This window comes from Corvus brachyrhynchos, unplaced genomic scaffold (assembly GCF_000691975.1).
Source record: "Corvus brachyrhynchos isolate BGI_N302 unplaced genomic scaffold, ASM69197v1 scaffold302, whole genome shotgun sequence".
Classification (NCBI taxonomy): domain Eukaryota; kingdom Metazoa; phylum Chordata; class Aves; order Passeriformes; family Corvidae; genus Corvus; species Corvus brachyrhynchos.
The window spans coordinates 2,025,119-2,039,934 of record NW_008237244.1 but is presented as its reverse complement, the minus strand read 5'-3'; the positions used below and the strand labels follow the sequence as shown (position 1 = coordinate 2,039,934).

Sequence of the window (14,816 nt, the reverse complement as noted above, 5' to 3'; positions counted from 1 at the left end):
ACATAAACCCCTGGCTGGACACAGGATTAAAACCAGAACAAAAGAGGCATTGAATAGCGTGACGCAAGGGTTACTCTCCTTTGGAAAATCTGAAGGGCAGGTACCATCAACTCCAGGATTGAGCTGGTGCCAACTGGCCACAGATTTTATGTACCTGTGCTGTGGTTTGGCTGAGTCAAAATTCAAGCTTTGTCAGTCAAAAGCAACTCTTTTTGTGAAGTGGGAGAAGCAATGGCTGGAGTCCTGTGAACGTCTGGGATAGAGGTTGCCAAACATGTAGCTAAATTTGAGAGTATTTCTGCCTTTCTGAAAAGTGCAGCAGTTTGTAAATGCTGTAGAAAGTGTCAGCTTTGGGAATAGTGAGGAGAAGAGGGTTTTGGACAATTCATTACAGTCTGCAGGGGCACTTGGCCAAAAGAACACTTAAAAAATGTAGCCTAGTAGCTGATAATCCATCTAATTTAAAAATTTCTGAGAGTAAGGAAGCATCCTCATTTTTTATACAAAGCTAGTGCCAAACTCAGCTTTTGTAGGATCATTATTTACTTCTATATTGCCATCAGAAGAGAGAGAGGTGTGGTGATGGAGTAAGTCCTGTTACAGTCAGTCCATCAATTCTCCACTGTCTGAACCATACTGTCTTCTAGGCAGCTGTAAGATTTCTTTGGAAGCTAGTCCTTCGAAGTGTGCGAGAATATTTTTATTCCTTCATTCAGAACTGAGATGAGAGAGCAGCAGATGATGACGGCTACAGGATCATCTACGCGGAGGGCATGGTTTTAGGATGAAAGCCTCTTGCAAACACGAGCCCTCTGTAAAATGGGCTAGTGAACTCTTAGACAACTGTTTACTGGCTCAAGACATAGCTGAGTGCCTTCCTTTGTCAAAGATTGGTTTCTTCCATAATCTTGGAGAAAGAACTGCTATAATAATTATCACCAGTTCGATTTTTGTTGTTTTTTACACAGAAAGTATTTAATACAAAACAATTCCAGCTGTGGACTATAATGCACCTGCACACAGAGTGTGTACAGAAGTGAAGGCTGACAGCTCTGAAGGAAATTGTGTGTATGCTGCTGGGAACAAAAGTCTTAGAATGGCCCATTTCCAAAATAGGATTGTTTGAAAGTATCAGTATCATATTGCACACCCTATTATCCTATATTTCTAATCAAGTATATGTATGTGTTTTTTGATTAGAAAGACTACTTACATATAAAGTTGCACAAATTTAAATCAGGAGTAGCCAGTTCAATTCTGTTTGGCAGGAGAGTGTGGGAAAGTGACGGAGCCTGCTGCTTCAGGATGAGCAAACAGAAGAGGCTTAGTGTTGGCCATCATTTGTGTGTCCATTTGGCCAAAAAGGTAGCCCTTGACTGTGGAGGCTGGTAATTAATGCCAGTAGGAGTTGTTACAAAGCTCCAGCGTCCCATGCGTTTCTCTGTGGGCTGGAATATGGTGGATGAAATATGACTTATACTTTGAACCCAGCTTCTAACCCACTGAAGTCCAAAGCACTTGGAGGAGATACCAATTGTTTGTGCATCTGGTAGGATCTGTAAGTAAAATGTTTTCAAGTGACAGGCTCAAACAGGGTGAAGAGCTCCAGAATACCTGACAAGGATTAAGGGAAGCAGTGGCTCTAGAAGGAGATGGGGGCTTTCCCTCTGCTTCTACTTCCTTTCCATTCCTCTGCATTAATTGCAGGTTATTGCTCACTGGCCTTTAGAGCAGATCTGCAGCATCACCAACTGCTCTTCAACTGAGCTCTTTTTTGGAAGAGAGAATGGTTGGCACAAAGCTGTTGCAGTGCTGAAAGCGCATCCATCACACAAGCACACATGGCTCCTATGGCCATAGCAAGTTTGACAGGTGGGAAAGAGAGCATCAGCTAAAGCGAAGGACCTCTGGAGATGGACAAGGCCACCCTGCTGTCTCACAGGAAGGAGATGCATAAACATCTTTTCACCTGCACCTACAAAGCAGGAAATCAGAAATCTTGCCACATAGGCCACCGTACTACTCCCTTGTTTTTTCTCTGGCAGGCATTATATGTAGGTGTGAGCATGAATTTCCTGTAGGATGTATTTTCTGGCAGCTGTTCCCTGCTACTCAGAGAGGGGAAAGACAGTTCATTTACAAGTGCTTTCAAATAATCTTATGGGGAGTCCAGCTATGTGTATGCAATAATTGTAACGGTAGTTGCATGCTTAAATCGCACAGGTCTTTATAAAGGAAATTATACATTACCCCCATTTTAGATGGATCAGATGTGTTTATGCTCATCAACAAAACATGCCCAGGCTCGCTGTTGAGCACAGAGGCTGGCACAGGGCAGGCTGTATTCCCTGAGTTTCCCTCCAAAGTGGAGGGGCTGCCTCTTCACGTCTGCTGGGGATGGCCTTGGGTTGCATTGACTCTTGAGCTGTGTGGGGAATTGTCTGGGACACTGCCAGTTGGCTTCAGCGAAACTGATGCCAAGGATTATGTCAACAGTTTATACAGGATTGAATTCCAATGCCCTGGAACATCCCCCTGGCAGGGTTTAATTTATACAATAGACCTAGCCAGAGAAAAATGAAGTGCTTTTCCCAAGGTCACACAGAATGTTTTGAGGCTTAATCTTGGGAGATCTCTTGAAAGATACAGTTCCCTGGTCCACAGTACAGCAAATATGTCACAGATCATGTGTGTGTGCCTAGACTTTAGCATGAGAGGTGCTGTGACACAGAAAGGGATTTTTCATATTTTTTTCTCAGCTTGGAAACACACAGCAAACAAAATGAACTCTTGGGATTGAAAGCAGCAGAATTACACTGGGGCTAAATTAGGTTGTTACATGAAGCATCTTTTAGGAAAAGGGATTTACTGAACTCTCCTGAGGCAGTATATACCTTTGTCTTTAACACCTAAGCTCCAATGCTTAAAACCAGGCATATAACACATGATTTGAAACACCCTGGCAGAATGACAATATTTGTCTTCTCATATTTAGTTTGGGTTCATTTAAAATTAAACTTAATGCCATTTCTAATCCCTATCCCAATAAACCAAGACTACACATTGCTGTTATGATATGAAACTCTTGAGTATCTGTTTCAGTAGCAACTTTCAGTGAAAGCCAGAGTGCTTGAAATTGGATTTTGGTGAAATATAGGTGCCTTACCTCCAGAAAGTAATCCAAAAGGCATTCTCTTCAGTACAGCCTAACTCTATTAGCTCCTGGTGCTAATAATGCTAAGGCTGTGGATTCGATCCCCATATGGTCCATTCACTTAAGAGGTGGATTTGATGATCCATGTGGGTCCGACTGAGAATATTCTGTGGTTCTGTAAAGTACCTATATTCCCTAGGCATGCAGGAAATGAAGAGAATGTACTGAGAAAGTAGGCACATGTAAACTCCCTCAACATCTAGACTTATAGCATGAATAAACCTGAAATCCACCATTTTACAGCCTGGTTTTACCTCTATGCACATCTCTGAGATCATCACAAAGCACTGTAGCTGCCATTATTAGGATGTGGCCCTTATTGGTGGCACTTCCGCTTACCACTCAAGCATAATGGCTGACATCCTTGGTTAGTGTTGGGAAGCACCTGGATCCAATACTCCTTCTGTCCCGAAGGCCTTCAGACCCACGGCTTTCATTACAATTTGTATTCTCTAACCACCAGGACTGGGGCTGGCAAAAGCAGAGCTGGGCCCAGACAGGGAGGCAGATCTGGAGCAGGAAGTGAGAACAAGCCTGAGGGTAGAGGGCAGAGGGAAAGCCTGGATTGTGATCATGCTGAGGAGGGGGAACTGAGAGGTAGCCTTCCACTTTGTGGGCAAGTGCTCACCGGTCACTGAATTATCATGGAATGGGGTGCTAGTCACCTCTGCCGTCTCCTTTGGCTTCCTTTTGGGAAAAGCAGTGCTCAGGTCAGCCAAGTATCTTCTTCAGGAGAAGACTGTGAACTTCAAGAAGGCAAAGAAGTGCAGGGAAGAGGAGAAGGTCAGGATCTCAGGCTGTGCGTTGTAATCCTAGCTCAGTGCATGGGATCACTGCATCACCTCCCTTACAGGAACAGGAGCCTGGCCCTCTAGTTGTGTCCTGGTCTTTTTTATGAGCTGCTGTGGTAATTCTTGTTGTGTTTCTACACCACCATGCGAGGAGGATGCTGCTTTCCAAGTAGCTCATAGTGGTGGTTCAGCTGAGATCTTCAGCTTATGACTGACCCCCTGGAGAACAGAAACCCCCTGTCTGAGATTGCCACATCGGGAAGCTGATGACTGTCTTTTCTGACATGGGTCAGAGGTCTAGAGCTATTATAAATTAATTTGAATTAAAGCTGTAGACTTTGTGTAATTGCTGGAAAAAATAATTAATATAATGTCTTGACACATTATGTGGTTTTATGGCTTTACTTGCCTTCCCCTTTCACACACAAGCATGGACATGCTTATACAAATGCCCAGATCCTGGACCTCAGCAAGCCTCAGTACTTTATTAATTGTGTCCAGCTTTGGGCTGAAGAAATCCTGAAGGATAGCACTTCCACTGAAATATCTCTACCAAGCCTTTAGAGCAGTAAAAAACACACAATACCATCTCCCTGTGGATGCTCCAGAAAAATTTGACTGATATTTTTTGGTTATGACTTGTGCCCTTGTATGTATTGGAGAAAGTCCATGCATGCTCTATTCAGATTTAAGTTACAGGGAGGCTCCAACAGAAATGACAGATAACATCATCTTCTTGAGAACTTCTGTCAGGTGTTATTTCCCATTCAGGTTTGTGGACATGTTTATGTGTTCAGTGCTGCTGCAGGTTGGTTGATTTTTTATGCTTATTGTGGTATATGTCTTTTTAATTGGGTGTTAAAATGCAAGCAAGATTAGATTAAGCTAGTAATTACTGGAGGGTGATTTGCTAAACTTAAAGTAAATTAATAATCATATGGTAGTGGTTCTATTGGCAAAAAGGACTTCTCTTTTTTGTCTGTGTCATCAATGCAGTCAGCATACATGATTCTATTTTTCAGCTGTGGGGGTGTTACTGCAAAGTCAGGGCACTTGATCTGGTGTCTTGCTATTGGTTTAGGTGTGCAAAATACAGCTGAGCATAAGATAAAATGTTGGTAGAACAAATGAAAAATGGCAATTATTTTCTTCTGCACAGAAGAGCTCTCCCTGGAGGACTCTTTGCATTCAGTAATTCAGTTTCGTGGGTTTTACTTGAAGAAGTGATCTTTCACAGATCTTAGTCTTTCACTTGTGGCTAGTTTTGTCTTTGATAAATCATTGACTGAATCCATCAGGAACTTAGTGCCATGTTGCTGCCTGTTCCAAGCTTTCCTTCCCCCTCCCCAAGACAAGCCAGCACTTGCCTCTGCCATGTGCTCCTGCACGCCTTTGTTCCAAGCATGGGCAAAACCAAATGTAACTCAAACTCTTTAGCAGTGTCTGATTGGCCGCTCACCCTGGGTCCACCCCCAGTCCGCCCCTTTCCCCTTCTCCGAATAAAAGAAGGGCCGAAGAGGGGGCCCCACCCTCTTTGGCTTGCACCCCTTCTGCGAACATCTGTTTCTGTTTGAAAGCTTCTAATTGCAGGAATTGGGAAACTGAAGACTATATTTCTCCCTCTTTGGTTCTGCTGGTGGTATCAGCTTTGCAGCTACTATTTGCTGCTTTTAGAGCTACTGACATGCTAGATTGCCCGTGCTACCTCTCTAGGCTGCCCGAGCCTTTCTAAGGCATTGAACTACGAGCCTAGCCGGTAAAAAGCTGTCAGTATCTTCACTGTAAGTATTGCCACATATAAAAAAAATTAGTCTGGAGAGAGCTAAGACCCAGTTGTGTGATAGCTGGAGTAACAACCAGCTTACAGCATGCAGAAGAAAGCAGAATGATGACTAAAATCCCACAGCTTCGGAGTACTGTTGAGTCCTTAGTCCACGCACATCAGCTGAACCCAAATAATTCCTTGGCCCAACCACACAGAGTATCTTCCATTTCTTCCAAGGTTTCAGAATATCACTGACAGCAGCAGCCAGAGCCAGTTTGCTACGCTTGCCTGTGCAAACATGAGAAAGTGCTTCTGGTGGATCCCAGGGTGCAGTTTGAGCTCCTTGCTATTTCCCAGCTCAATCCCACTCCAATATCCAGGTGGGATCTCGGTGAGCAGCTGCCTCTAAATCTGCTCTGCACCTGTAAGGGTTCGGATTCCCTCTGCTTTTCATCTTGCTATGGATGAAATTGCCCAGTCATTAAAACCAAAACTCCTGGAAATATCTGTAGGCTGTGGTATCTGAAGGTACAGAACAAGTCTACAGTGCAGCTGCAGCTAATCCTGCTGCAGAGTAGATGATGGACCAGCTGATTTCCTGAGGCTTCTGACAACTCTTTGTTTCGTGGAGAGATCGCATCTAGGGGAAAAAACACTGTTCTGTGGTTACCATAATATAATGGTGGTCAGACAGAAGGATGATAGTTATCCAGAAAAGTGTAGGAAAAGAAGTATCCCAAATGCAGCTTGCAGCAACCAGAGATTAGGGTCTAGCTGGTTCAGTTAATGAAATTATGCCAATTTATACCATCTGAGAATCTGGTCCCTGAAGTTTTCATCTGTATTAAGTCCTCAGGGAGAGCATATATTCTGGTAAGGGCATGTTCTCCAGTTCAAAAGTGTTAGCAGGACAGAGGGATCTGATTGGTGTCAGACCACAGACATATCTTCTTCAAAGACTTTTTCTTCAAGTGCTGGATTCCGTTTTTCAGTCTTTTTAAATTAACACATGGTATGTTCTTTCCACCAAACCCTGTACTGGGGGAAACTCCTATTGCTGTGGTCAGCATGGACTGGGGATCACCAGCTGGAATGAAGGCCATAGTTGGAGCCTAGCCTCCAGGGTGGCCATCATGGGGCACCAGCCTTTTTGCAAAGCACAGAGATATGTAAGATCTGTCCATAAAACTCTTTCTTATACAGGAAGGCAGATTGAGAGCTTGCTTGGGCAAAGTCAGAGGCAGGTGGATTGAAACTTTGGACACTCCACACCATTTTCCATCCTTTTTCAGTCTATCCAAGCTGCCATACATAAGTACGAGTTTCACAAGAACTTTATTCTCATGCTGTTTTCTCTTTGCAAGGTCATTCTCAGCATATTAACTAGCTGTTTAACGAGCTCTTTTTTCTCTGAAATGCCAAGCTGTGAAAATGTCGAGAAAAACAAGAGCTGTCCCTTGCCACCATATGCAGTGTCTTCTGAGGCAAGATCCTCTTCAAATCTAGCATTTAGGAGGCATAGTTTTTATGGAGCGACTATGTCCTGGTTGCTGAGGGACTCGAATAAGTTGAAAGAAAGTGAGAGAGCTCTCAAGATATTTTAGATTAACCTTTATAAAGATGAATGTATTTTAAAAGTCATAGTCAAAATGTCAGTAGTTTTGGGACTGTTTGTTCATTGTTTCATTTAAAAGCTGGTAAGCTGAGGTGGATTTCAGTGCAGTTGTTTAACAATAAATGTTGTTAAAGAAACTCAGAGACAATTGTTTTATTATAGTATTATTGTCCTGCCTTATTTGAAGTCTGCATTTTCTGCCTCACTATTGTTTGACATTATCCAAAGAGAACACCAGGAGTGATGTATCAGCTCTACTTAACAAAGTGCAACAGAGAAATCAGTATTTGGGCAAAATCACTTTTATATTTCTCTACCACTTGGCCATGAGGGAGCTAGTACATTAATTTCACAGCAGGAAGGAAAATGCTCTCTTCTCAATATGTTTTAAGTTTTCTTTCTAAATAAAGGGTTTTATAGGTTATACAGTATCAAAAGTGCTAAAAGGTTCTACTCTATTTTGTGATAGTCAGCTGTAAAATTCAAGCTCATAATGAGATGAAGTGAGAACTGTTTTTTTATTTAGAATCATAGACTCATAGAATCTGCTGAGTTGGAAGGTACCCACAAGGATCATTGAGTCCAACTCCTGGCCCTGCACAGGACACCCCAAGAATCACACCATGTGCCTGGGAGTGTTGTCCAAATGCTTCTTGAACTTTGTCAGGCTTGGTGCTGCGACGACTTCCCTGAAGAGCCTCTTCCAGCTACCTTCTGGGTGAAGAACCTTTTCCTGGTATCTAACCTAAGCCTCCACTGCCTCAGCTTCATGCCATTATTGTTTCTACCACTGCACTTTTTTCTTTTTTTTTTTAACTGCATAAATTATGTTCCATTCAACATACCAGTTATACACAAATAATCTGTCATTTGTTTCTGTTATTGTTGATGTTCACTGAATGTTGGAAGGGTTTGCACTCATAGAAAGTCCTGTCGGTTTAGGAAACAGCAGCTGTATAAATACCCATGAAATGGTTTTGAAGGACTAATCAGTCTTAAACTGCCCTTCCCAGGCATGCTGTGTTCTGCTGTAGGCCCCTGGGCATTGTGATCTGCAGAACACAGAAATAGCCTGAGACTAAGACATGTATAACATGTGGGGTGAAAGGATGCTACTGCACTGCTCCTGGGGGTCTGATTCCTGGAGTAGACTTTGCCCCAGCAGCAACCAGGTGGTGTCTGGAAGCAGGCCCATCACTGTTTCTCTAAATTGCTGTGTCAGGAGCTGGTGGAAGAGCTGGGTATGTACGAATGGGCAGAGAGGGTGGCACCACAGCGAGGGGCAGGTGCCTGAAGCAGTGCTCAGTGCTTGGCTGACTGCACACAAAGCTTTGCACAGGCAGCGCTTCCCTGAGCTGCTGCACGCACAGAGGAACCTGGGCTGGGACATGCTTGGCAAGACTGTAGTTGTCCTCTCCCTTCTCTCCTTTTCCAGTCTTCTGGAAAATTTTACCTGGCAGGCTGGGCACACCTCTTCATTTTTGGGTCAGTTGGGGACGTAAGTGATGACAGTCACTGTCTCCCATAATGCTACCCAGCTGGAGGGGCATACAGGCTTTGCCTGTCTGGGCTGCACCCCTTCCTGAAGCATGAAACCCCTGGCTTCTCCAGACGATGTAAACTACTGCTGTTCTAACCACTGGCACCTGCTATCTTGGCAGTTTCCTGTGCTGCTGCTGAGACAAATGCCTGTGTGCCCGGGGGGCAGGGTGAGGAGGGCCTCTCCGGGCTGCACCGGTGCTGTACCGCTCTGCAGTGCTGGCCACACTGTGGTGCACCTGCCAGGTGCATTCTCACAAAGCCACTCCCAGCAAGCTGCAGAGCCTTAAACCTTGCTCTGTGTCTGCAACTTACCTACCTACATGCCCTAATCTATAGACACCATCCTTTTAGTGAGTTAATAGAGAGCCTTCCTGCTTACCAAACCGAGTACCTATTCCAGCCAGGCTTGCTCTTGCTTGGCAAGGAGTGTACACAAGAGCTTTGCCATGCTGTCTACTTCCAAATGCAGTGTGTGGAAAGCAAACTGTATCGACATATCCCTACATTCCCCAAAGTGGTGTGTCTCTGCAGTGGAGAGGCACTGTGGAGGTTGAAGATGCAGCTGTGGCCCTGGTGCAGAAGAGCAGTTCTTCATCTGCAGTGGTATCTGCTCTGGATGGTGGACAAGCTAAACAGAGAATGTTGTTAAATTTATGGTGTGCACCTGATCAAGAGTTCTTCGGCCAAGGAGTTCATGTCCTTCTAGCCCAGCTAGAGAACAGTTTATGGAGTATGAAGAAAGATAAGCCTTCTAATTGTCTTTTAATGATTGCTAATATTTCATCTCTATCTAAGATATGTGACTAAGCCCCTTAGGCTCTGAGTTTCATGAGGCAACAGGTTCTGTCAGGAAGGATGCACAGTCCATGCTCCATGGGAGAGCTTCATGGGTGAGCTCATGACTTTACTCCTTGTTTTGTTCCTTCTGTTTTAGGCTGCTGGCATGGACTTCAGCGACTGCAATGTCACAGATACAGAGCAGACTGGGGAAACAGAGGGAAATTGGGCACCAACTTTTTCTCTTTTTTCCCCTCCTGCTCATGCATTAGGTCTGTGAATCAGGTGGACATAAAGACTATGCTGAAGGAGAGAGGAGATAACTGAAAATGGGATAAAATACAACATGAATTTACTCAAAGTAGATCATGCCAAATTAACATCGTGCCTTTTTTAATAAGATAGCTGACCTTTTCAGGCAAGGCAAATGCAATCTGCACTAAAATGTTGAAATAAACCAAATAATTTCTTTTTTCTATTGGAGGAACATGAATTTTGATATAAGGAAAGCACTGATAAATAGGAAGATAATGGTGGGTTAATTCTAATTGAATGAGAAAAAATGTGCCAGAAACAAATACTGGTGGAATACCTCCAGGACTGGACTTGGAATGGACCTTATTTAATGCTTTATTCCTAACTGTGTCACCAGAAGTGAAAAGGAGGCAGTAACATAAACTGATGACACGAGGCTGGTAACAAAAATGAGGTGAAATGTAGTAGTGGATGTAGTAGGAATAGTGTAAATGCTATGGGCTCTGGGCTGGCTGCTGTAAGGATGAAGATGTTCAGCTCTTGGGCACCACTTGCTATGAATACAGCCATTTGCCAGGGGAAGGAGATGACTGGCTGGATGGGGGTGTGTCTCACTGGAGCTGGTGCATGAGCTGCATCGTGTTGCGTTAGTCAGTCACAGCATTCCTGTAAGCCACTGATACACAGGAAGCATTGTTCTAGTGTGTATAAGATGTAAGGCTGACCAACAAAGCAAGGGCAAGTTTAATGCCCTGGTTCAGGACTCTTTTGAATGTCAGCTGGAAAGCTGTGTTTCCCTGCATTCGCAAGGGGTTTTTTGAAGGTGCAGGGAAGAGCATCACAAATGAGCAGGGGATGGAAAAGCCTATGTTATGAGAGGAGAGTCAAGTGTCAGATTTGTTTCAGCTGGCAGGATGAGGTGAAGGGGAATGTGGCTGCTGCCCAGCAAAGGGTCTGGGCATTTCATAGTCTGGACAGAGGTAAGACCAAAGGTAAAAGACAGCTGCCCACAGATGACTCCAGACACCAGATTAGCAGATGTGGTGCCCCATAGGCTTGCTTTCTAACAGTGTGGGGTAAGCAGCCTAACATGTTTTAAATAGTGCTTGATTCATTTATGTTTGTATTACATATTTACCTAAGATAACTTACAACGGGGCTCAGGGCAGAGGTACCAACTTGCCATACTTCTTCCAGTTCTTTGTGAGTTGATGTTATTTCAGATTGGGTGAAATTTCAATCGATCAATCAATCAACGCTTATAGTTGTCCTTGCATAAATTTGAGAAATATTCCTTCCTTACTGAAACACCGAAATTCCAGGGAGTATCACAACATCAAGGAGGAAGTGATGCAATTCCTGACTGATGTATAAGTCCTATCTAGTCTTCAGCCAGTGCTGTTTCCTGGGTACATATACCCATGTGTGTGTGTTCATGTGCAAGGCTGAGAATGGCCCAGTAGATGCTGGGATGCCAGACCAGCAGTAACACTGCATTGAAGAAATAAGAAAAGGAACATGCTGTATATTTTTTCATACCAATACTTGTACATGCTCTTACCGGTGCTTCTGAAGTCTCATTTTGGCCAGTGAATGCACATATCTTTGTGCACATACGTGTGCATGCACATGTATTTGTATGTATAGCTATCGTATCTAAAATGGAGAAGTGGAGTGGAGAAGAGGTCATGGAATCATAGGATCACAGAATCACGGAAGGGTTTGGGTTGGAAGGAGCCTCTAAAGATCATCTATTCAAACTCCCCTGCCATAGGCAGGGGCATCTTTCACTAGACAGGTTGTTCAAAGCACCATCCATCCTGGCCTGGAACACCTAGGTGTCTAGGTTCAAATGTAGATGCACTGATTTTACACGTCTGCATTATAGGACATTGTAATTTCAAAGATGATCACACTTCCCCTTCTGGAGAGACCACAGGGAAGATACTGTTGAAATTAAATTATGGACATGTACAATGATGCCCAAGAGGACATTCCTGTGCTTTCTTTGCAATGTCATTTGTGACACCAGGACAGCCCATGACCCATCACATCCAGTAGAGTGATGGAAATCAGTGTCCAAAGACCAGGGTAGGAGGGGCTGTTGTTGTAGGGGAAATCCTGCATAACTGTATCCTTGCAGGTATTAGTAAGACCTAGCTTTTGAGTGAACTTGTCAAATTCAAGATTCCTGTGGCACGTGATTACACCAGCAACTAGAAAATGCTCCATTGTTTTGTAAGAGGAGACTTCTCAGGCTGCACCCGTACTTGGCAATTTAATTGTGTCAGCATAACTGGCTACAGCTGTAAGTGGACAATTTGTAGCATGCACAAAGTAGAGATTTGTTTTCCCAGAACATCGGTTTTCCCAATTCCTTCCACATAAATGGGAATATTCCCATTGCTCTGGTCCAGCTGCCAGGCACACTTCTGTGAGCACTCAGCCCCTCTGCTGTGCTGAAACAAAGATGAAGTGTAACCAGACACTTGTCTCCGTGAGATGAGCTCGTATTTAATATTCACGAACTTTCACATCTGCTGGAGCTATGAAGCTTCTACAATTAACAAAATTAACTCATGTAATAGATTGAAATAGCTTACACTCAATCCTTATTCTAATATGGATGGGTCTTCTATTGGTCTATAGTTATGTGAGAAAGGTATAGAGATGTCTGAAATTTCTCCTTAATAGTTCTATTTTTGTTTAGCTATCACTTGGAAAATATGCAGGTTTTAATTTGAAATGTTTTATCCTAGGTGTTGGATTTTGTATTATTTTTAAAAAGAAAATTGTTTAATTGGATTAATGAAAAGTGACTTTCATCTTTAAAAAAAGATAGAGAAAAGCACATGTTTTCTGGCTCTGGGAAGGTATTGGAAACCACAGGGTCTGGTATTGGTGGGAAGGACAAAGAAGAAAGGGAAAAAAGCCACCTTTCCATAAAAAATAAAAAATTGCTCACATGTACTTAATTTTGGAAAAAATTAAGGTCAATAACTTTTTTCCTACTCCTTGCTTGGTAGCTCTTCAACTTTCTGTCTGGAAGTTTAAGCTCCAGAAAAGTAGAAAATTGAATGAAGCTGCCTGAGGCAGCACAGCAGAATTTCATCCCGAGGAGGCAGCGGCTGGCAGTGCTGTCGGGTAGCAGAGCTGTGTAGGAGGACGCGCGGAGCAGCCTCTGATAAGAAGGCGCGGCCAGCGCCGCTTATCGCACACGTGCGTCGGGGGCGCGCAGCACGGCTTCCGTGTGCCCTCGCTCCTGAGAACAGCCCACGCTGGGCACTACTCAGCAATATGGTTCACATAGCTAAATCATTTTTCCAATACGGAGTCTTTCAGCTAGGAAGAGCATTTCCAGGTAATGGAAGTTTGCTATGCACAGTAAATTTGTGACATCTTTCTATGAGATTTTAGCTAAGAAACACAGAAAGCTGCCAAGAGAAGAGAGAAAAGATCCAGTGAGAGACTATTTCTCACCTTCCTGAAACCCTCCTCCATGAGATGGGAGCTGTACAAGGCAGCTCAGGCCTTTATTATTTAAGTCCATCTTGACACAGTGTGATAACTTCAATCTCCACTTTCTTCTAGCACATATTAAAACCCTTCTCCCCAGACGCTCAGCCAAATTAATGTCTATTTATCTCATTTTTCTGCTGCTGGAGGTCTTCAGGCTGTGTAGGAGGACACAGCCTGCACACAACTCCTACGCAGACTGCAAAGAATATTTACAAGCAGTCTCTCTCACACAGGTCTTAGCACATGCACAGCATTTGTTTCATTTAGTGTAGGAGGTTTCTATTTTTGTCTTAGTACCTCCCAATAGGCTTTGCTCTAGCTCACATTACATCGTTTTTTTTTATATGGTGGACAGTCTAGAATGATAACAGGGACGCAACAGTGCAAAATGGCTTCAGACTTTCCTTTCTATAGGACAAAAGGGAACTGTCTGCTTTTTCTCCTAATTTTTCCATGCAAGCTTCAAGTAGCACCATAACTGGACAACTATTGGATCAGAATTGGACCATTCAGTTAGTACCCTGCCTCTTGCACTGACCAGGGCCATAGACCTCAGAGCTGACTGGGAACAACTTGTCCATCCATGTGATTTCTTGACACTCTGGAAAGCAGGTGGGGAGCTTTAAATACTAAGCCTGAGACTACATTTGCTAGGAAGGGTGTTTCAGTGCATAAAACATTAAATTTTGATTCAAGATACCCAAGATTTTTTATCTGAACCATGGATCATCAAGAAAACAGGCCATTCACTTTAGCTGTCTTTATTTTCCTGGTCACTGGGACATATTGGGATACCCTAGTGATGGATGGTGTCCACATAGCTCCCAGGAAGCTACTAAGATGCCAAGAGGTAACGACCCCCTGCCAGGACTTGGTGTGATGGTAGGAGTACCCAGGGTGTGTCCTGGCTGTGTTTCCAGACTGCAGTTTCTTGGATTTATAGCTCAGTCACAATGGGCTTAGGTGACAGATTTGTCCACACTCCTGTGTTTGTATGTGCTTTGATTAGAACTCCCAGAGATTAGGTGGAAAATTATCTTTCTGTCTTCAGAGGAGTCTGGGCCTCTTCATAGAAACCTCTGTAGCTTGTCAGTGTGAAACAATGCTCCTCCCACAGGAGTTGTATGCAGACTCACTCATGTTTTACACAAGCCACTGAATCAGTGTCAAATGTGATCATTTATGGTCATTCCTCAGTCAGCCTGGACTCCTTGAGTGGATGAGTGACCTTGAGTTAGTGGATTTTAGGCTCTCTTGCCAATTCCCTGAAGTGTCTCACAGATAAAGTTTATTGTGAGTATCTGTCTTACCCAATAGAAAGGCAAGAAAAGATGTTTA

General features: G+C 43.6%; 1 long non-coding RNA gene across 2 annotated transcripts in view; it reads right to left on the bottom strand.

Moving 5' to 3' along the window:
- The window catches only part of LOC108445683, a 52,867-nt gene that overhangs the window by 10,163 nt on the left and 27,888 nt on the right, over positions 1 to 14,816 (bottom strand). For both annotated transcript variants that reach the window (XR_001860635.1, XR_001860636.1), the window contains one exon: positions 3,167 to 3,349. This is a non-coding gene — a long non-coding RNA (uncharacterized LOC108445683). The remainder of the gene's footprint in view (positions 1 to 3,166; positions 3,350 to 14,816) is intronic.